Below are 19,562 nucleotides of genomic sequence, written 5' to 3'. Positions count from 1 at the left end.
ATTAATGCAGCCCATCAAACACACCGAGAGCAGGTTCAGAACAGCACAGGAACAGAGTACAGTTCCTTCAACATTCTCTCTCTGTCTTCCTCTCTCCGTCTCTCCCTCCTGCTAACTCTGACACTAGAAGAGAGACAGAGGGAGAAAGGGTTTGATATGCAGACAGAGAGAGGACACCAGAGAGGGAAAAGGTTGGAGAGAGAAAGATTGATGGGATGGAATGAAAGGGAGAATGTAAGATGCATTAATTTGATATAATCCTTCACTGCTGTGTGCAGAGACTTAAAAGAGATAGATATGGAGAGAGAAACATCAGGAGCGATCCAAAGGGAATATCCTCCATTTTTAGCATCCTGCAAGCTATTCCACTGTGGGAGCTATCACACAGTCATGGTGTTGGTTGTGGACAACTTGAAAACTATGTCCCCGCTTATGGACCTCTGAGCTCAGGGAAATAGGTCCTTTCTATCCACTCTATCGAGGCTCCTCATAATTTTATGCACCTCAACTCAATCTCCCTTCAGCCTCCTCTGTTCTGAAGAAAACAACCACAGCCTGTCCAATCATTCCTTTGGATTTCTTTACAATTTTGGAACTCTCTTCTGTAAATAGGAATTCATGCTGGCTTAATTGTTCATTTTTAAATCTGGGATTGATAGATTCTTGTTCATCAAAGGTTTTGAGAGATAAGGGGCAAAGGTGGTGTTAGTTAGATCACAGATCAGCACTGATCTTACTGAATGCTGCAACAGGGTTAAGGGGTTAAATTGCCTCCACCTCTTCCTATGTCCGATGTTAAATATCCTTCTTTCACTCTCAGTCATCCTGTCGGTCTGTGTCTCTCTCTGTTTCTTTTTCTATCTCTCTCTCTCTCTGTTTCGGACAGCGTAGAACGAGATTCATTCTGTATCCACCCCATGATGCTCTTGCCCTGGGAGTCATCTCTGCTTGTGCTGCATTTCACCCGGTCTCAGTTTGTACTGCACAAGACCATTTCTCTGTTTATAATACAATAGGCCCTGTCTTTACTCTGGATCTCACCCCATGCTACTCCTGCCCTGGGAGTGTGTGATGGGACAGTGCAGAGGGAAATTTACTCTGTGTCAAACCCACACTGTGCTTGGCTTGGGAATGTTTAATGGGACAGTGTTGATGGAGCTTTACTGTGTATCCCTGGAATTTAGAAGGTTAAGGGGTGATTTGATCAAAGTTTTCAGAATAATAAAGGAAACTGAGAGGGTGGGCAGAGAGTAACTGTTCCCACTGGCTACAGAGTCTAGAACTTGTGGGCATAGTCAAAAAATATAAACCTAGTCTAAAAACCTTTCAGGAGTGAACTGAAGAAACACTTCAACACACCAGCTGTGGTATCAGTTTGGAACTCTCTTCCACAAACAGCAATTGATGCTGAGCAACTTGTTAATTTTTAAATCTGACATTGATAGATTTTTCTTGTTAAAGGTATGAAGAGATATGGGGTAAAGATGGGTATATGGAGTTCGATCACAGATCAGCCATGATCGTTTTGAATGACAGAACAGGGTTGAGGGGCCAAATGGCCTCCTCCTCTTACAATGTCCTCCGACAAATATCCTGCTGTCGCTCTCTGTGTCTGGGTCACCCTCTCGGTCTGTGTCGCCCTCGTTGTCTCTCTGTCTCACTCTCTCCCTCCTTTCTCAGAACATCTGTGGATATCGACAAACAACAGTCAGCCATTTTAGGTTTGTTCACGGTGGCCATTTTATGTTACCACAACAGTGGGACATTTATTTCAGAGACTGATTCCTCACTAATGTAGTGTTAGTGCTTCAAACGTGACAGAGACACAGACATGGAGACACTGATACATACAGTACCAGACAGGAGTGAATCATTCCCTTGTACCCATTGTGTACTGTATGTGCACAGGCACTGACACTGTATTAAATTCATTCCCGGGATTTGGACATCACTGACGAGACCAGCATTTATTGCCTAATTGCCCTGAGAAGGTGGCGATGAGCTGCTCCCCTCATCGATCCTCCTAGTTATCCCCACAAAAAATACAGTCAAGCTAGTCTGACACGATCTTCACTTAACAAATCCATGCTGACAGAGCTTGATTAATCGACACCTTTCTAAATGACCATTACTACTGTTTATCAGAATTTATCTCAATCATTTGCCCTCCACTGAACTTAGGCTGAGTGGCCTGTAATTACTCAGTCTATCCCTTTCTCCCTTTTTAATCAATGGTACAACGTTAGCAGTCCTCCAGTACTTTCCTTCTTTCATTCTCACTGGTCTCTCCATCTCTCACACTCCCTCTCTTTGTCTCTCTCTCCTTCCCTCTCTCTCCTTCTCTCTCCCCCCTCTGTTTTTCTCTCTCTCTGTCGCTCCCTATCTGTTTCTCTCTCTCTCCCTCCTCCCTCTCTGTTTCTGTCTCTCTCTCTGTTTCTCCCTCTTTCACTGTCTCTCCCTCTCTCTTTCTTTGCCTTTGTACATTATTCTGCGTCCCGCTCACACCATCTCTCCCTCTTTCTATGTCTCTCCATCTCTCTCTGCCTCTCTATCTCTCTCTCTCTCTTAGGCTCTTTCTCTATCTCACTCTCTCTTTGTCTCTGTCTCTTCCTCTATCTCTGTCTGCCTCCATCTCTGCCTCTCTCTGTCTCTGTCTCAACTCTCTCTCTATCGCCCCTCTCTCTCTCTTTTTGCAGTGCCAAACTAGTCAGAGCCTGCCAACCTGAAAATGACCCATTTATCCCTAACCTCTGTTTCCTGTCTATTAACCAGTTCCTAATCCATGCCAGTATATTCCCCACAATCCCATGTGCTCTAATTTCAATTACTAACCTCTTGTGTGGTACATTAACAAAAACTTGCTGAAAATCTAAATCTCCCACATCCACCGGTTCCCATAATCTATTCCGCTAGACTCATCCTCAAAAATCTCTCTCTCACCCCCTTTCTCTCACTCACTGCTATCTCCACAGGGAGAGACACAGAGTGGCTCTTTGATCATAATATCTGCACTGTGTTTGTCACCGTGTGAGTCTGTTATTTTAGTATCTCCACAGGGAGAGCGACTGAGTGGGTCTGTTATTACAGTATCTCCACAGGGAGAGTCACTGAGTAGATCTGTTATTATAGTATCTCCACAGGGACAGTCTCTGAGTGGGTCTGTTATTATAGTATCTCCACAGGGAGTGTCACTGAGTGGGTCTGTTATTATAGTATCTCCACAGGGAGAGTCACTGATTGGGTCTGTTATTATTGTATCTCCACAGGGAGAGTGACTGAGTGGGTCTGTTATTATTGTATCTCCACAGGGAGAGTCACTGAGTGGGTCTGTTATTATAGTATCTCCACAGGGAGAGTCACTGAGTGGGTCTGTTATTATAGTATCTCCACAGGGAGAGTCACTGAGTGGGTCTGTTATTATAGTATCTCCACAGGGAGAGTCACTGAGTGGGTCTGTTATTCTAGTATCTCCACAGGGAGAGTCACTGAGTGGGTCTGTTATTCTAGTATCTCCACAGGGAGAGTCACTGAGTGGGTCTGTTATTCTAGTATCTCCACAGGGAGAGTCACTGAGTGGGTCTGTTATTATAGTATCTCCACAGGGAGAGTCACTGAGTGGGTCTGTTATTATAGTATCTCCACAGGGAGTGTCACTGAGTGGGTCTGTTATTATAGTATCTCCACAGGGAGAGTCACTGAGTGGGTCTGTTATCATAGTATCTCCACAGGGAGGGACACTGAGTGGGTCTGTTATTATAGTATCTCCACAGGGAGAGTCACTGAGTGGGTCTGTTATTATAGTATCTCCAGAGGGAGAGTCACTGAGTGGGTCTGTTATTACAGTATCTCCACAGGGAGAGTCACTGATTGGGTCTGTTATTATAGTATCTCCACAGGGAGAGTCACTGAGTGGGTCTGTTATTATAGTATCTCCACGGGGAGAGTCACTGAGTGGGTCTGTTATTATAGTATCTCCACAGGGAGAGTCACTGAGTGGGTCTGTTATTCTAGTATCTCCACAGGGAGAGTCACTGAGTGGGTCTGTTATTCTAGTATCTCCACAGGGAGAGTCACTGAGTGGGTCTGTTATTATAGTATCTCCACAGGGAGAGTCACTGAGTGGGTCTGTTATTCTAGTATCTCCACAGGGAGAGTCACTGAGTGGGTCTGTTATTCTAGTATCTCCACAGGGAGAGTCACTGAATGGGTCTGTTATTCCAGTATCTCCAGAGGGAGAGTCACTGAGTGGGTCTGTTATTCTAGTATCTCCACAGGGAGAGTCACTGAGTGGGTCTGTTATTCTAGTATCTCCACAGGGAGAGTCACTGAGTGGGTCTGTTATTATTTTTACTCCACAGGGAGAGTCACTGAGTGTGTCTGTTGTTATAGTATCTCCACAGGGAGAGTCTCTGAGTGGGTCTGTTATTATAGTATCTCCACAGGGACAGTCACTGAGTGGGTCCGTTATTATAGTATCTCCAGAGGGAGAGTCACTGAGTGGGTCTGTTATTATAGTATCTCCACAGGGAGAGACACTGACTGGGTCTGTTATTATAGTATCTCCACAGGGAGAGTCACTGAGTGGGTCTGTTATTATAGTATCTCCACAGGGAGAGTCACTGAGTGGGTCTGTTATTATAGTATCTCCACACAGAGAGTCACTGAGTGGGTCTGTTATTATAGTATCTTCACAGGGAGAGTCACCGAGCGAGTCTGTTATTATAGTATCTCCACAGGGAGAGTCACTGAGTGGGTCTGTTATTATAGTATCTCCAAAGGGAGAGTCACTGAGTGGGTCTGTTATTATAGTATCTCCACAGGGAGAGTCACTGAGTGGGTCTGTTATTATAGTATCTCCACAGGGAGTGACACTGAGTGGGTCTTTTCTTATAGTATCTCCACAGGGAGAGTCACTGAGTGGGTCTGTTATTATAGTATCTCCAGAGGGAGAGTCACTGAGTGGGTCTGTTATTATAGTATCTCCACAGGGAGAGTCACTGAGTGGGTCTGTTATTATAGTATCTCCACAGGGAGTGTCACTGAGTGGGTCTTTTCTTATAGTATCTCCACAGGGAGAGTCACTGAATGGGTCTGTTATTGTAGTATCTCCACAGGGAGGGACACTGAGTGGGTCTGTTATTATAGTATCTCCACAGGGAGAGTCACTGAGTGGGTCTGTTATTATAGTATCTCCACAGGGAGAGTCACTGAGTGGGTCTGTTATTATAGTATCTCCACAGGGAGAGTCACTGATTGGGTCTGTTATTATTGTATCTCCACAGGGAGAGTGACTGAGTGGGTCTGTTATTATTGTATCTCCACAGGGAGAGTCACTGAGTGGGTCTGTTATTATAGTATCTCCACAGGGAGAGTCACTGAGTGGGTCTGTTATTATAGTATCTCCACGGGGAGAGTCTCTGAGTGGGTCTGTTATTATAGTATCTCCACAGGGAGTGTCACTGATCGGGTCTGTTATTATAGTATCTCAACAGGGAGAGTCACTGAGTGAGTCTGTTATTATAGTATCTCCACAGGGAGAGTCACTGAGTGGTTCTGTTATTATAGTATCTCCACAGGGAGAGTCACTGAGTGGGTCTGTTATTATAGTTTCTCCACAGGGAGAGTCACTGAGTGGGTCTGTTATTATAGTATCTCCACAGGGTGAGTCACTGAGTGGGTCTGTTATTCTAGTATCTCCACAGGGAGAGTCACTGAGTGGGTCTGTTATTATAGTATCTCCACAGGGAGAGTCACTGAGTGGGTCTGTTATTATAGTACCTCCACAGGGAGAGTGACTGAGTGGGTCTGTTATTATAGTATCTCCACAGGGAGAGTCACTGAGTGGGTCTGTTATTCTAGTATCTCCACACGGAGAGTCACTGAGTGGGTCTGTTATTCTGGTATCTCCACAGGGAGAGTCACTGAGTGGGTCTGTTATTCTAGTATCTCCAAAGGGAGAGTCACTGAGTGGGTCTGTTATTATAGTATCTCCACAGGGAGAGTCACTGAGTGGGTCTGTTATTCTAGTATCTCCACAGGGAGAGTCACTGAGTGGGTCTGTTATCCTAGTATCTCCACAGGGAGAGTCACTGAGTGGGTCTGTTATTATAGTATCTCCACAGGGAGAGTCACTGAGTGGGTCTGTTATTATAGTATCTCCACAGGGAGAGTCACTGAGTGGGTCTGTTATTATAGTATCTCCACAGGGAGAGTCACTGATTGGGTCTGTTATTATAGTATCTCCACAGGGAGAGTCACTGAGTGGGTCTGTTATTATAGTATCTCCACAGGGAGAGTCACTGAGTGGGTCTGTTATGATAGTATCTCCACAGGGAGTGTCACTGAGTGGGTCTGTTATTATAGTATCTCCACACGGAGAGTCACTGAGTGGGTCTGTTATCATAGTATCTCCACAGGGAGGGACACTGAGTGGGTCTGTTATTATAGTATCTCCACAGGGAGAGTCACTGAGTGGGTCTGTTATTATAGTATCTCCACAGGGAGAGTCACTGAGTGGGTCTGTTATTATAGTATCTCCACAGGGAGAGTCACTGATTGGGTCTGTTATTATTGTATCTCCACAGGGAGAGTGACTGAGTGGGTCTGTTATTATTGTATCTCCACAGGGAGAGTCACTGAGTGGGTCTGTTATTATAGTATCTCCACAGGGAGAGTCACTGAGTGGGTCTGTTATTATAGTATCTCCACAGGGAGAGTCACTGAGTGGGTCTGTTATTATAGTATCTCCACAGGGAGAGTCACTGAGTGGGTCTGTTATTCTAGTATCTCCACAGGGAGAGTCACTGAGTGGGTCTGTTATTCTAGTATCTCCACAGGGAGAGTCACTGAGTGGGTCTGTTATTCTAGTATCTCCACAGGGAGAGTCACTGAGTGGGTCTGTTATTATAGTATCTCCACAGGGAGAGTCACTGAGTGGGTCTGTTATTATAGTATCTCCACAGGGAGTGTCACTGAGTGGGTCTGTTATTATAGTATCTCCACAGGGAGAGTCACTGAGTGGGTCTGTTATCATAGTATCTCCACAGGGAGGGACACTGAGTGGGTCTGTTATTATAGTATCTCCACAGGGAGAGTCACTGAGTGGGTCTGTTATTATAGTATCTCCACAGGGACAGTCACTGAGTGGGTCTGTTATTATAGTATCTCCACAGGGAGAGTCACTGATTGGGTCTGTTATTATAGTATCTCCACAGGGAGAGTCACTGAGTGGGTCTGTTATTATAGTATCTCCACGGGGAGAGTCACTGAGTGGGTCTGTTATTATAGTATCTCCACAGGGAGAGTCACTGAGTGGGTCTGTTATTCTAGTATCTCCACAGGGAGAGTCACTGAGTGGGTCTGTTATTATAGTATCTCCACAGGGAGAGTCACTGAGTGGGTCTGTTATTCTAGTATCTCCACAGCGAGAGTCACTGAGTGGGTCTGTTATTCTAGTATCTCCACAGGGAGAGTCACTGAGTGGGTCTGTTATTCCAGTATCTCCAGAGGGAGAGTCACTGAGTGGGTCTGTTATTACTTTTACTCCATAGGGAGAGTCACTGAGTGTGTCTGTTGTTATAGTATCTCCACAGGGAGAGTCTCTGAGTGGGTCTGTTATTATAGTATCTCCACAGGGACAGTCACTGAGTGGGTCTGTTATTATAGTATCTCCAGAGGGAGAGTCACTGTGTGGGTCTGTTATTATAGTATCTCCACAGGGAGAGACACTGACTGGGTCTGTTATTATAGTATCTCCACAGGGAGAGTCACTGAGTGGGTCTGTTATTATAGTATCTCCACAGGGAGAGTCACTGAGTGGGTCTGTTATTATAGTATCTCCACACAGAGAGTCACTGAGTGGGTCTGTTATTATAGTATCTCCACAGGGAGAGTCACCGAGCGAGTCTGTTATTATAGTATCTCCACAGGGAGAGTCACTGAGTGGGTCTGTTATTATAGTATCTCCAGAGGGAGAGTCACTGAGTGGGTCTGTTATTATAGTATCTCCACAGGGAGAGTCACTGAGTGGGTCTGTTATTATAGTATCTCCACAGGGAGTGACAATGAGTGGGTCTTTTCTGATAGTATCTCCACAGGGAGAGTCACTGAGTGGGTCTGTTATTGTAGTATCTCCACAGGGAGGGACACTGAGTGGGTCTGTTATTATAGTATCTCCACAGGGAGAGTCACTGAGTGGGTCTGTTATTATAGTATCTCCACAGGGAGAGTCACTGAGTGGGTCTGTTATTATAGTATCTTCACAGGGAGAGTCACTGATTGGGTCTGTTATTATTGAATCTCCACAGGGAGAGTGACTGAGTGGGTCTGTTATTATTGTATCTCCACAGGGAGAGTCACTGAGTGGGTCTGTTATTCTAGTATCTCCACAGGGAGAGTCACTGAGTGGGTCTGTTATTATTTTTACTCCACAGGGAGAGTCACTGAGTGGGTCTGTTGTTATAGTATCTCCACAGGGAGAGTCTCTGAGTGGGTCTGTTATTATAGTGTCTCCACAGGGACAGTCACTGAGTGGGTCTGTTATTATAGTATCTCCAGAGGGAGAGTCACTGAGTGGGTCTGTTATTGTAGTATCTCCACAGGGAGAGTCACTGACTGGGTCTGTTATTATAGTATCTCCACAGGGAGAGTCACTGAGTGGGTCTGTTATTATAGTATCTCCACAGGGAGAGTCACTGAGTGGGTCTGTTATGATAGTATCTCCACACAGAGAGTCACTGAGTGGGTCTGTTATTATAGTATCTCCACAGGGAGAGTCACCGAGCGAGTCTGTTATTATAGTATCTCCACAGGGAGAGTCACTGAGTGGGTCTGTTATTATAGTATCTCCAGAGGGAGAGTCACTGAGTGGGTCTGTTATTCTAGTATCTCCACAGGGAGAGTCACTGAGTGGGTCTGTTATTATAGTATCTCCACAGGGAGTGTCACTGAGTGGGTCTTTTCTTATAGTATCTCCACAGGGAGAGTCACTGAATGGGTCAGTTATTGCAGTATCTCCACAGGGAGGGACACTGAGTGGGTCTGTTATTATAGTATCTCCACAGGGAGAGTCACTGAGTGGGTCTGTTATTATAGTATCTCCACAGGGAGAGTCACTGAGTGGGTCTGTTATTATAGTATCTCCACAGGGAGAGTCACTGATTGGGTCTGTTATTATTGCATCTCCACAGGGAGAGTGACTGAGTGGGTCTGTTATTATTGTATCTCCACAGGGAGAGTCACTGAGTGGGTCTGTTATTATAGTATCTCCACAGGGAGAGTCACTGAGTGGGTCTGTTATTATAGTATCTCCACGGGGAGAGTCTCTGAGTGGGTCTGTTATTATAGTATCTCCACAGGGAGTGTCACTGATCGGGTCTGTTATTATAGTATCTCAACAGGGAGAGTCACTGAGTGAGTCTGTTATTATAGTATCTCCACAGGGAGAGTCACTGAGTGGGTCTGTTATTATAGTATCTCCACAGGGAGAGTCACTGAGTGGGTCTGTTATTATAGTATCTCCACAGGGAGAGTCACTGAGTGGGTCTGTTATTATAGTATCTCCACAGGGAGAGTCACTGAGTGGGTCTGTTATTCTAGTATCTCCACAGGGAGAGTCACTGAGTGGTTCTGTTATTATAGTATCTCCACAGGGAGAGTCACTGAGTGGGTCTGTTATTATAGTACCTCCACAGGGAGAGTGACTGAGTGGGTCTGTTATTATAGTATCTCCACAGGGAGAGTCACTGAGTGGGTCTGTTATTCTAGTATCTCCACACGGAGAGTCACTGAGTGGGTCTGTTATTCTAGTATCTCCACAGGGAGAGTCACTGAGTGGGTCTGTTATTCTAGTATCTCCACAGGGAGAGTCACTGAGTGGGTCTGTTATTCTAGTATCTCCACAGGGAGAGTCACTGTGTGGGTCTGTTATTCTAGTATCTCCACAGGGAGAGTCACTGAGTGGGTCTGTTATTCTAGTATCTCCACAGGGAGAGTCACTGAGTGGGTCTGTTATTATAGTATCTCCACAGGGACAGTCACTGAGTTGGTCTGTTATTATAGTATCTAACCAGGGAGAGTCACTGAGTGGGTCTGTTATGATAGTATCTCCACAGGGAGAGTCACTGAGTGGGTCTGTTATTATAGTGTCACCCCGGGGGAGTCACTGAGTGGGTCTGTTATTCCAGTTTCTCCACAGGGAGAGTCACTGAGTGGGTCTGTTATTATAGTGTCTCCACAGGGAGAGTCACGAGTGGGTCTGTTACTCAAGTATCTCCAAAGGGAGAGTCACTGAGTGGGTCTGTTATTATAGTATCTCCACAGGGAGAGTCACTGACTTGGTCTGTTATTATAGTATCTCCACAGGGAGAGTCACTGAGCGGTTCTGTTATTATTTTTACTCCACAGGGAGAGTCACTGAGTGGGTCTGTTATTATAGTATCTCCACAGGGACAGTCAATGAGTGGGTCTGTTATTATAGTATCTCCACAGGGAGAGTCACTGAGTGGGTCTGTTATTATTGTATCTCCACAGGGAGAGTCACTGAGTGGTTCTGTTATTATAGTATCTCCACGGGGAGTGTAACTGAGTGGGTCTGTTATTATAGTATCTCCACAGGGAGAGTCACTGAGTGGGTCTGTTATTATAGTATCTCCACGGGGGGAGTCACTGAGTGGGTCTGTTATTATAGTATCTCCACAGGGAGAGTCACTGAGTGGGTCTGTTATTATAGTATCTCCACAGGGAGAGTCACTGAGTGGGTCTGTTATTATAGTATCTCCACAGGGAGAGTCACTGACTGGGTCTGTTATTATAGTATCTCCACAGGGAGAGTCACTGAGTGGGTCTGTTATTATAGTATCTCCACACGGAGAGTCACTGAGTGGGTCTGTTATTATAGTATCTCCACACAGAGAGTCACTGAGTGGGTCTGTTATTATAGTATCTCCACAGGGAGAGTCACCGAGCGTGTCTGTTATTATAGTATCTCCAGAGGGAGAGTCACTGAGTGGGTCTGTTATTATAGTATCTCCACAGGGAGAGTCACTGAGTGGGTCTGTTATTATAGTATCTCCACAGGGAGTGTCACTGAGTGGGTCTTTTCTAAGAGTATCTCCACAGGGAGAGTCACTGAGTGGGTCTGTTATTGTAGTATCTCCACAGGGAGGGGCACTGAGTGGGTCTGTTATTATAGTATCTCCACAGGGAGAGTCACTGAGTGGGTCTGTTATTATAGTATCTCCACAGGGAGAGTCACTGAGTGGGTCTGTTATTATAGTATCTCCACAGGCAGAGTCACTGATTGGGTCTGTTATTATTGTATCTCCACAGGGAGAGTGACTGAGTGGGTCTGTTATTATTGTATCTCCACAGGGAGAGTCACTGAGTGGGTCTGTTATTATAGTATCTCCACGGGGAGAGTCTCTGAGTGGGTCTGTTATTATAGTATCTCCACAGGGAGTGTCACTGATCGGGTCTGTTATTATAGTATCTCAACAGGGAGAGTCACTGAGTGAGTCTATTATTATAGTATCTCCACAGGGAGAGTCACTGAGCGGGTCTGTTATTATAGTATCTCCACAGGGAGAGTCACTGAGTGGGTCTGTTATTATAGTATCTCCAGAGGGAGAGTCACTGAGTGGGTCTGTTATTATAGTATCTCCACAGGGAGAGTCACTGAGTGGGTCTGTTATTCTAGTATCTACACAGGGAGAGTCACTGAGTGGGTCTGTTATTATAGTATCTCCACAGGGCGAGTCACTGAGTGGGTCTGTTATTATAGTACCTCCACAGGGAGAGTGACTGAGTGGGTCGGTTATTATAGTATCTCCACAGGGAGAGTCACTGAGTGGGTCTGTTATTCTAGTATCTCCACACGGAGAGTCACTGAGTGGGTCTGTTATTCTAGTATCTCTACAGGGAGAGTCAATGAGTGGGTCTGTTATTCTAGTATCTCCACAGGGAGAGTCACTGAGTGGGTCTGTTATTATAGTATCTCCACAGGGAGAGTCACTGAGTGGGTCTGTTATTCTAGTATCTCCACAGGGAGCGTCACTGAGTGGGTCTGTTATTCTAGTATCTCCACAGGGAGAGTCACTGAGTGGGTCTGTTATTCCAGTATCTCCAGAGGGAGAGTCACTGACTGGGTCTGTTATTCTAGTATCTCCACAGGGAGAGTCACTGAGTGGGTCTGTTATTCTAGTATCTCCACAGGGAGAGTCACTGAGTGGGTCTGTTGTTATAGTATCTCCACGGGGACAGTCTCTGAGTGGGTCTGTTATTTTAGTATCTCCACAGGGAGAGTCACTGAGTGGGTCTGTTATTATTGTATCTCCACAGGGAGAGTCACTGAGTGGTTCTGTTATTATAGAATCTCCACGGGGAGTGTAACTGAGTGGGTCTGTTATTATAGTATCTCCACAGGGAGAGTCACTGAGTGGGTCTGTTATTATAGTATCTCCACGGGGAGAGTCACTGAGTGGGTCTGTTATTATAGTATCTCCACAGGGAGAGTCACTGAGTGGGTCTGTTATTATATTATCTCCACAGGGTGAGTCACTGAGTGGGTCTGTTATTACAGTACCTCCACAGGGAGAGTCACTGAGTGGGTCTGTTATTATAGTATCTCCAGAGGGAGAGTCACTGAGTGGGTCTGTTATTATAGTATCTCCACAGGGAGAGACACTGAGTGGGTCTGTTATTATAGTATCTCCACAGGGAGAGTCACTGTGTGGGTCTGTTATTATAGTATCTCCACAGGGAGTGTCACTGAGTGGGTCTTTTCTAAGAGTATCTCCACAGGGAGAGTCACTGAGTGGGTCTGTTATTGTAGTATCTCCACAGGGAGGGGCACTGAGTGGGTCTGTTATTATAGTATCTCCACAGGGAGAGTCACTGAGTGGGTCTGTTATTATAGTATCTCCACAGGGAGAGTCACTGAGTGGGTCTGTTATTATAGTATCTCCACAGGCAGAGTCACTGATTGGGTCTGTTATTATTGTATCTCCACAGGGAGAGTGACTGAGTGGGTCTGTTATTATTGTATCTCCACAGGGAGAGTCACTGAGTGGGTCTGTTATTATAGTGTCTCCACAGGGAGAGTCACGAGTGGGTCTGTTACTCAAGTATCTCCAAAGGGAGAGTCACTGAGTGGGTCTGTTATTATAGTATCTCCACAGGGAGAGTCACTGACTTGGTCTGTTATTATAGTATCTCCACAGGGAGAGTCACTGAGCGGTTCTGTTATTATTTTTACTCCACAGGGAGAGTCACTGAGTGGGTCTGTTATTATAGTATCTCCACAGGGACAGTCAATGAGTGGGTCTGTTATTATAGTATCTCCACAGGGAGAGTCACTGAGTGGTTCTGTTATTATAGTATCTCCACGGGGAGTGTAACTGAGTGGGTCTGTTATTATAGTATCTCCACAGGGAGAGTCACTGAGTGGGTCTGTTATTATAGTATCTCCACGGGGGGAGTCACTGAGTGGGTCTGTTATTATAGTATCTCCACAGGGAGAGTCACTGAGTGGGTCTGTTATTATAGTATCTCCACAGGGAGAGTCACTGAGTGGGTCTGTTATTATAGTATCTCCACAGGGAGAGTCACTGACTGGGTCTGTTATTATAGTATCTCCACAGGGAGAGTCACTGAGTGGGTCTGTTATTATAGTATCTCCACACGGAGAGTCACTGAGTGGGTCTGTTATTATAGTATCTCCACACAGAGAGTCACTGAGTGGGTCTGTTATTATAGTATCTCCACAGGGAGAGTCACCGAGCGTGTCTGTTATTATAGTATCTCCAGAGGGAGAGTCACTGAGTGGGTCTGTTATTATAGTATCTCCACAGGGAGAGTCACTGAGTGGGTCTGTTATTATAGTATCTCCACAGGGAGTGTCACTGAGTGGGTCTTTTCTAAGAGTATCTCCACAGGGAGAGTCACTGAGTGGGTCTGTTATTGTAGTATCTCCACAGGGAGGGGCACTGAGTGGGTCTGTTATTATAGTATCTCCACAGGGAGAGTCACTGAGTGGGTCTGTTATTATAGTATCTCCACAGGGAGAGTCACTGAGTGGGTCTGTTATTATAGTATCTCCACAGGCAGAGTCACTGATTGGGTCTGTTATTATTGTATCTCCACAGGGAGAGTGACTGAGTGGGTCTGTTATTATTGTATCTCCACAGGGAGAGTCACTGAGTGGGTCTGTTATTATAGTATCTCCACGGGGAGAGTCTCTGAGTGGGTCTGTTATTATAGTATCTCCACAGGGAGTGTCACTGATCGGGTCTGTTATTATAGTATCTCAACAGGGAGAGTCACTGAGTGAGTCTATTATTATAGTATCTCCACAGGGAGAGTCACTGAGCGGGTCTGTTATTATAGTATCTCCACAGGGAGAGTCACTGAGTGGGTCTGTTATTATAGTATCTCCAGAGGGAGAGTCACTGAGTGGGTCTGTTATTATAGTATCTCCACAGGGAGAGTCACTGAGTGGGTCTGTTATTCTAGTATCTTCACAGGGAGAGTCACTGAGTGGGTCTGTTATTATAGTATCTCCACAGGGCGAGTCACTGAGTGGGTCTGTTATTATAGTACCTCCACAGGGAGAGTGACTGAGTGGGTCGGTTATTATAGTATCTCCACAGGGAGAGTCACTGAGTGGGTCTGTTATTCTAGTATCTCCACACGGAGAGTCACTGAGTGGGTCTGTTATTCTAGTATCTCTACAGGGAGAGTCAATGAGTGGGTCTGTTATTCTAGTATCTCCACAGGGAGAGTCACTGAGTGGGTCTGTTATTATAGTATCTCCACAGGGAGAGTCACTGAGTGGGTCTGTTATTCTAGTATCTCCACAGGGAGCGTCACTGAGTGGGTCTGTTATTCTAGTATCTCCACAGGGAGAGTCACTGAGTGGGTCTGTTATTCCAGTATCTCCAGAGGGAGAGTCACTGACTGGGTCTGTTATTCTAGTATCTCCACAGGGAGAGTCACTGAGTGGGTCTGTTATTCTAGTATCTCCACAGGGAGAGTCACTGAGTGGGTCTGTTGTTATAGTATCTCCACGGGGACAGTCTCTGAGTGGGTCTGTTATTTTAGTATCTCCACAGGGAGAGTCACTGAGTGGGTCTGTTATTATTGTATCTCCACAGGGAGAGTCACTGAGTGGTTCTGTTATTATAGAATCTCCACGGGGAGTGTAACTGAGTGGGTCTGTTATTATAGTATCTCCACAGGGAGAGTCACTGAGTGGGTCTGTTATTATAGTATCTCCACGGGGAGAGTCACTGAGTGGGTCTGTTATTATAGTATCTCCACAGGGAGAGTCACTGAGTGGGTCTGTTATTATATTATCTCCACAGGGTGAGTCACTGAGTGGGTCTGTTATTACAGTACCTCCACAGGGAGAGTCACTGAGTGGGTCTGTTATTATAGTATCTCCAGAGGGAGAGTCACTGAGTGGGTCTGTTATTATAGTATCTCCACAGGGAGAGACACTGAGTGGGTCTGTTATTATAGTATCTCCACAGGGAGAGTCACTGTGTGGGTCTGTTATTATAGTATCTCCACAGGGAGTGTCACTGAGTGGGTCTTTTCTAAGAGTATCTCCACAGGGAGAGTCACTGAGTGGGTCTGTTATTGTAGTATCTCCACAGGGAGGGGCACTGAGTGGGTCTGTTATTATAGTATCTCCACAGGGAGAGTCACTGAGTGGGTCTGTTATTATAGTATCTCCACAGGGAGAGTCACTGAGTGGGTCTGTTATTATAGTATCTCCACAGGCAGAGTCACTGATTGGGTCTGTTATTATTGTATCTCCACAGGGAGAGTGACTGAGTGGGTCTGTTATTATTGTATCTCCACAGGGAGAGTCACTGAGTGGGTCTGTTATTATAGTATCTCCACGGGGAGAGTCTCTGAGTGGGTCTGTTATTATAGTATCTCCACAGGGAGTGTCACTGATCGGGTCTGTTATTATAGTATCTCAACAGGGAGAGTCACTGAGTGAGTCTATTATTATAGTATCTCCAGAGGGAGAGTCACTGAGCGGGTCTGTTATTATAGTATCTCCACAGGGAGAGTCACTGAGTGGGTCTGTTATTATAGTATCTCCAGAGGGAGAGTCACTGAGTGGGTCTGTTATTATAGTATCTCCACAGGGAGAGTCACTGAGTGGGTCTGTTATTCTAGTATCTTCACAGGGAGAGTCACTGAGTGGGTCTGTTATTATAGTATCTCCACAGGGCGAGTCACTGAGTGGGTCTGTTATTATAGTACCTCCACAGGGAGAGTGACTGAGTGGGTCGGTTATTATAGTATCTCCACAGGGAGAGTCACTGAGTGGGTCTGTTATTCTAGTATCTCCACACGGAGAGTCACTGAGTGGGTCTGTTATTCTAGTATCTCTACAGGGAGAGTCAATGAGTGGGTCTGTTATTCTAGTATCTCCACAGGGAGAGTCACTGAGTGGGTCTGTTATTATAGTATCTCCACAGGGAGAGTCACTGAGTGGGTCTGTTATTCTAGTATCTCCACAGGGAGCGTCACTGAGTGGGTCTGTTATTCTAGTATCTCCACAGGGAGAGTCACTGAGTGGGTCTGTTATTCCAGTATCTCCAGAGGGAGAGTCACTGACTGGGTCTGTTATTCTAGTATCTCCACAGGGAGAGTCACTGAGTGGGTCTGTTATTCTAGTATCTCCACAGGGAGAGTCACTGAGTGGGTCTGTTGTTATAGTATCTCCACGGGGACAGTCTCTGAGTGGGTCTGTTATTTTAGTATCTCCACAGGGAGAGTCACTGAGTGGGTCTGTTATTATTGTATCTCCACAGGGAGAGTCACTGAGTGGTTCTGTTATTATAGAATCTCCACGGGGAGTGTAACTGAGTGGGTCTGTTATTATAGTATCTCCACAGGGAGAGTCACTGAGTGGGTCTGTTATTATAGTATCTCCACGGGGAGAGTCACTGAGTGGGTCTGTTATTATAGTATCTCCACAGGGAGAGTCACTGAGTGGGTCTGTTATTATATTATCTCCACAGGGTGAGTCACTGAGTGGGTCTGTTATTACAGTACCTCCACAGGGAGAGTCACTGAGTGGGTCTGTTATTATAGTATCTCCAGAGGGAGAGTCACTGAGTGGGTCTGTTATTATAGTATCTCCACAGGGAGAGACACTGAGTGGGTCTGTTATTATAGTATCTCCACAGGGAGAGTCACTGTGTGGGTCTGTTATTATAGTATCTCCACAGGGAGTGTCACTGAGTGGGTCTGTTATTATAGTATCTCCACAGGGAGAGGCACTATGTGGGTCTGTTATTATAGTATCTCCACAGGGAGAATCAACTGAATGGGACTGTAATTATAGTATCTCCACAGGGAGAGTCACTCAGTGGGTCTGTTATTACAGTATCTCCACAGGGAGGGTAAGTGAGTGGTTCTTTTATTATGGTATCTCCACAGGGTGAGTCATTGAGTGGGTCTGTTATTATAGTATCTCCACAGGGAGATTCACGGAGTGGGTCTGTTATTATAGTATCTCCACAGGGAGAGTCACTGAGTGGGTCTGTTATTATAGTATCTCCACAGGGAGAGTCACTGAGTGGGTCTTTTATTATAGTATCTCCACAGGGTGAGTCACTGAGTGGGTCTATTATTATAGTATCTCCACAGGGAGAGTCACTGAATGGGTCTGTTATTATAGTATCTCCACAGGGAGGGTCACTGAGTGGGTCTTTTATTATAGTATCTCCACAGGGAGAGTCGCTGAGTGGGTCTATTATTATAGTATCTCCACAGGGAGAGTCACTGAGTGGGTCTGTTATTATAGTATCTCCACAGGGAGAGTCACTGAGTGGGTCTGTTATTATAGTAGCTCCACAGGGAGAGTGACTGAGTGGGTCTGTTATTATAGTATCTCCACAGGGAGAGTCACTGAGTGGGTCTGTTCTTATAGTATCTCCACAGGGAGAGTCACTGAGTGGGTCTGTTATTATAGTATCTCCACGGGGAGAGTCACTGAGTGGGTCTGTTATTACAGTATCTCCACAGGGAGAGTCACTGAGTGGGTCTGTAATTATAGTATCTCCACAGGGAGAGTCACTGAGTGGGTCTGTTATTATTGTATCTCCACAGGGAGAGTCAATGAGTGGTTCTGTTATTATAGCATCTCCACGGGGAGTGTAACTGAGTGGGTCTGTTATTATAGTATCTCCACAGGGAGAGTCACTGAGTGGGTCTGTTATTATATTATCTCCACGGGGAGAGTCACTGAGTGGGTCTGTTATTATAGTATCTCCACAGGGAGAGTCACTGAGTGGGTCTGTTATTATATTATCTCCACAGGGTGAGTCACCGAGTGGGTCTGTTATTACAGTACCTCCACAGGGAGAGTCACTGAGTGGGTCTGTTATTATAGTATCTCCAGAGGGAGAGTCACTGAGTGGGTCTGTTATTATAGTATCTCCACAGGGAGAGTCACTGAGTGGGTCTGTTATTGTAGTATCTCCACAGGGAGAGTCACTGAGTGGGTCCGTTATTATAGTATCTCCACAGGGAGTGTCACTGAGTGGGTCTGTTATTGTAGTATCTCCACAGGGAGAGGCACTATGTGGGTCTGTTATTATAGTATCTCCACAGGGAGAATCAACTGAATGGGACTGTAATTATAGTATCTCCACAGGGAGAGTCACTCAGTGGGTCTTTTATTACAGTATCTCCACAGGGAGGGTCACTGAGTGGGTCTTTTATTATAGTATCTCCACAGGGAGAGTCGCTGAGTGGGTCTATTATTATAGTATCTCCACAGGGAGAGTCACTGAGTGGGTCTGTTGTTGTAGTATCTCCACAGGGAGAGTCACTGAGTGGGTCTTTTATTATAGTATCTCCACACGGAGAGTCACTGAGTGGATCTCTTATTTTAGTATCTCCACAGGGAGAGTCACTGAGTTGTTCTGTTATTATAGTATCTCCACTGGGAGAGTCACTGTGTGGTTCTGTTATTATAGTATCTCCACAGCTAGAGTCACTGAGTGTGTCTGTTATTATAGTATCTCCACAGGGAGAGTCACCGAGTGGGTCTGTTATTATAGTATCACCACAGGGAGGGTCAGTGAGTGGGTCTGTTATTACAGTATCTCCGCAGGGAGTGCCTCTGTGTGGTTCTCTTGTTAGTGCAACTCCACCATGTGCTCTCTCTCTCTCTTTCTTCCTCTCCCTTTCTCTTCCTCTCCTTCTCTCTTTCTGTCTCTGTCTCTCTTTGACAGTCTCTCTGTCACTGTCTCTCCCTCTCTCTGTCACTCTTATTCTGTCTGAATACTTTGCTCTATTTTTCTCTCAGATCATCTCTCCCTCCCACGCTGTCTCCTTCTCTCCGTCCCTATCTGTCACTCTCTCTCTCTCTCTTTTTCTCTCTCTTGCGCTCTCTCTGTCTCCCTCTCTCTCTCTATGTCTCTGCCTCTCGGTCTCCCTCTCTGTCTGTCTGTCTCTCTCTCTCTCTCCTTCTCCTTCTCGCACTTTGCTGCTGCCTGTCCCTCTCTCTGTTTCACCTTCTCTGTCTCTGTTTC

This window comes from Heterodontus francisci, chromosome 21, assembly GCF_036365525.1.
Source record: "Heterodontus francisci isolate sHetFra1 chromosome 21, sHetFra1.hap1, whole genome shotgun sequence".
Taxonomy (NCBI): Eukaryota; Metazoa; Chordata; class Chondrichthyes; order Heterodontiformes; family Heterodontidae; genus Heterodontus; species Heterodontus francisci.
Note: the sequence above shows the minus strand (reverse complement) of the source record.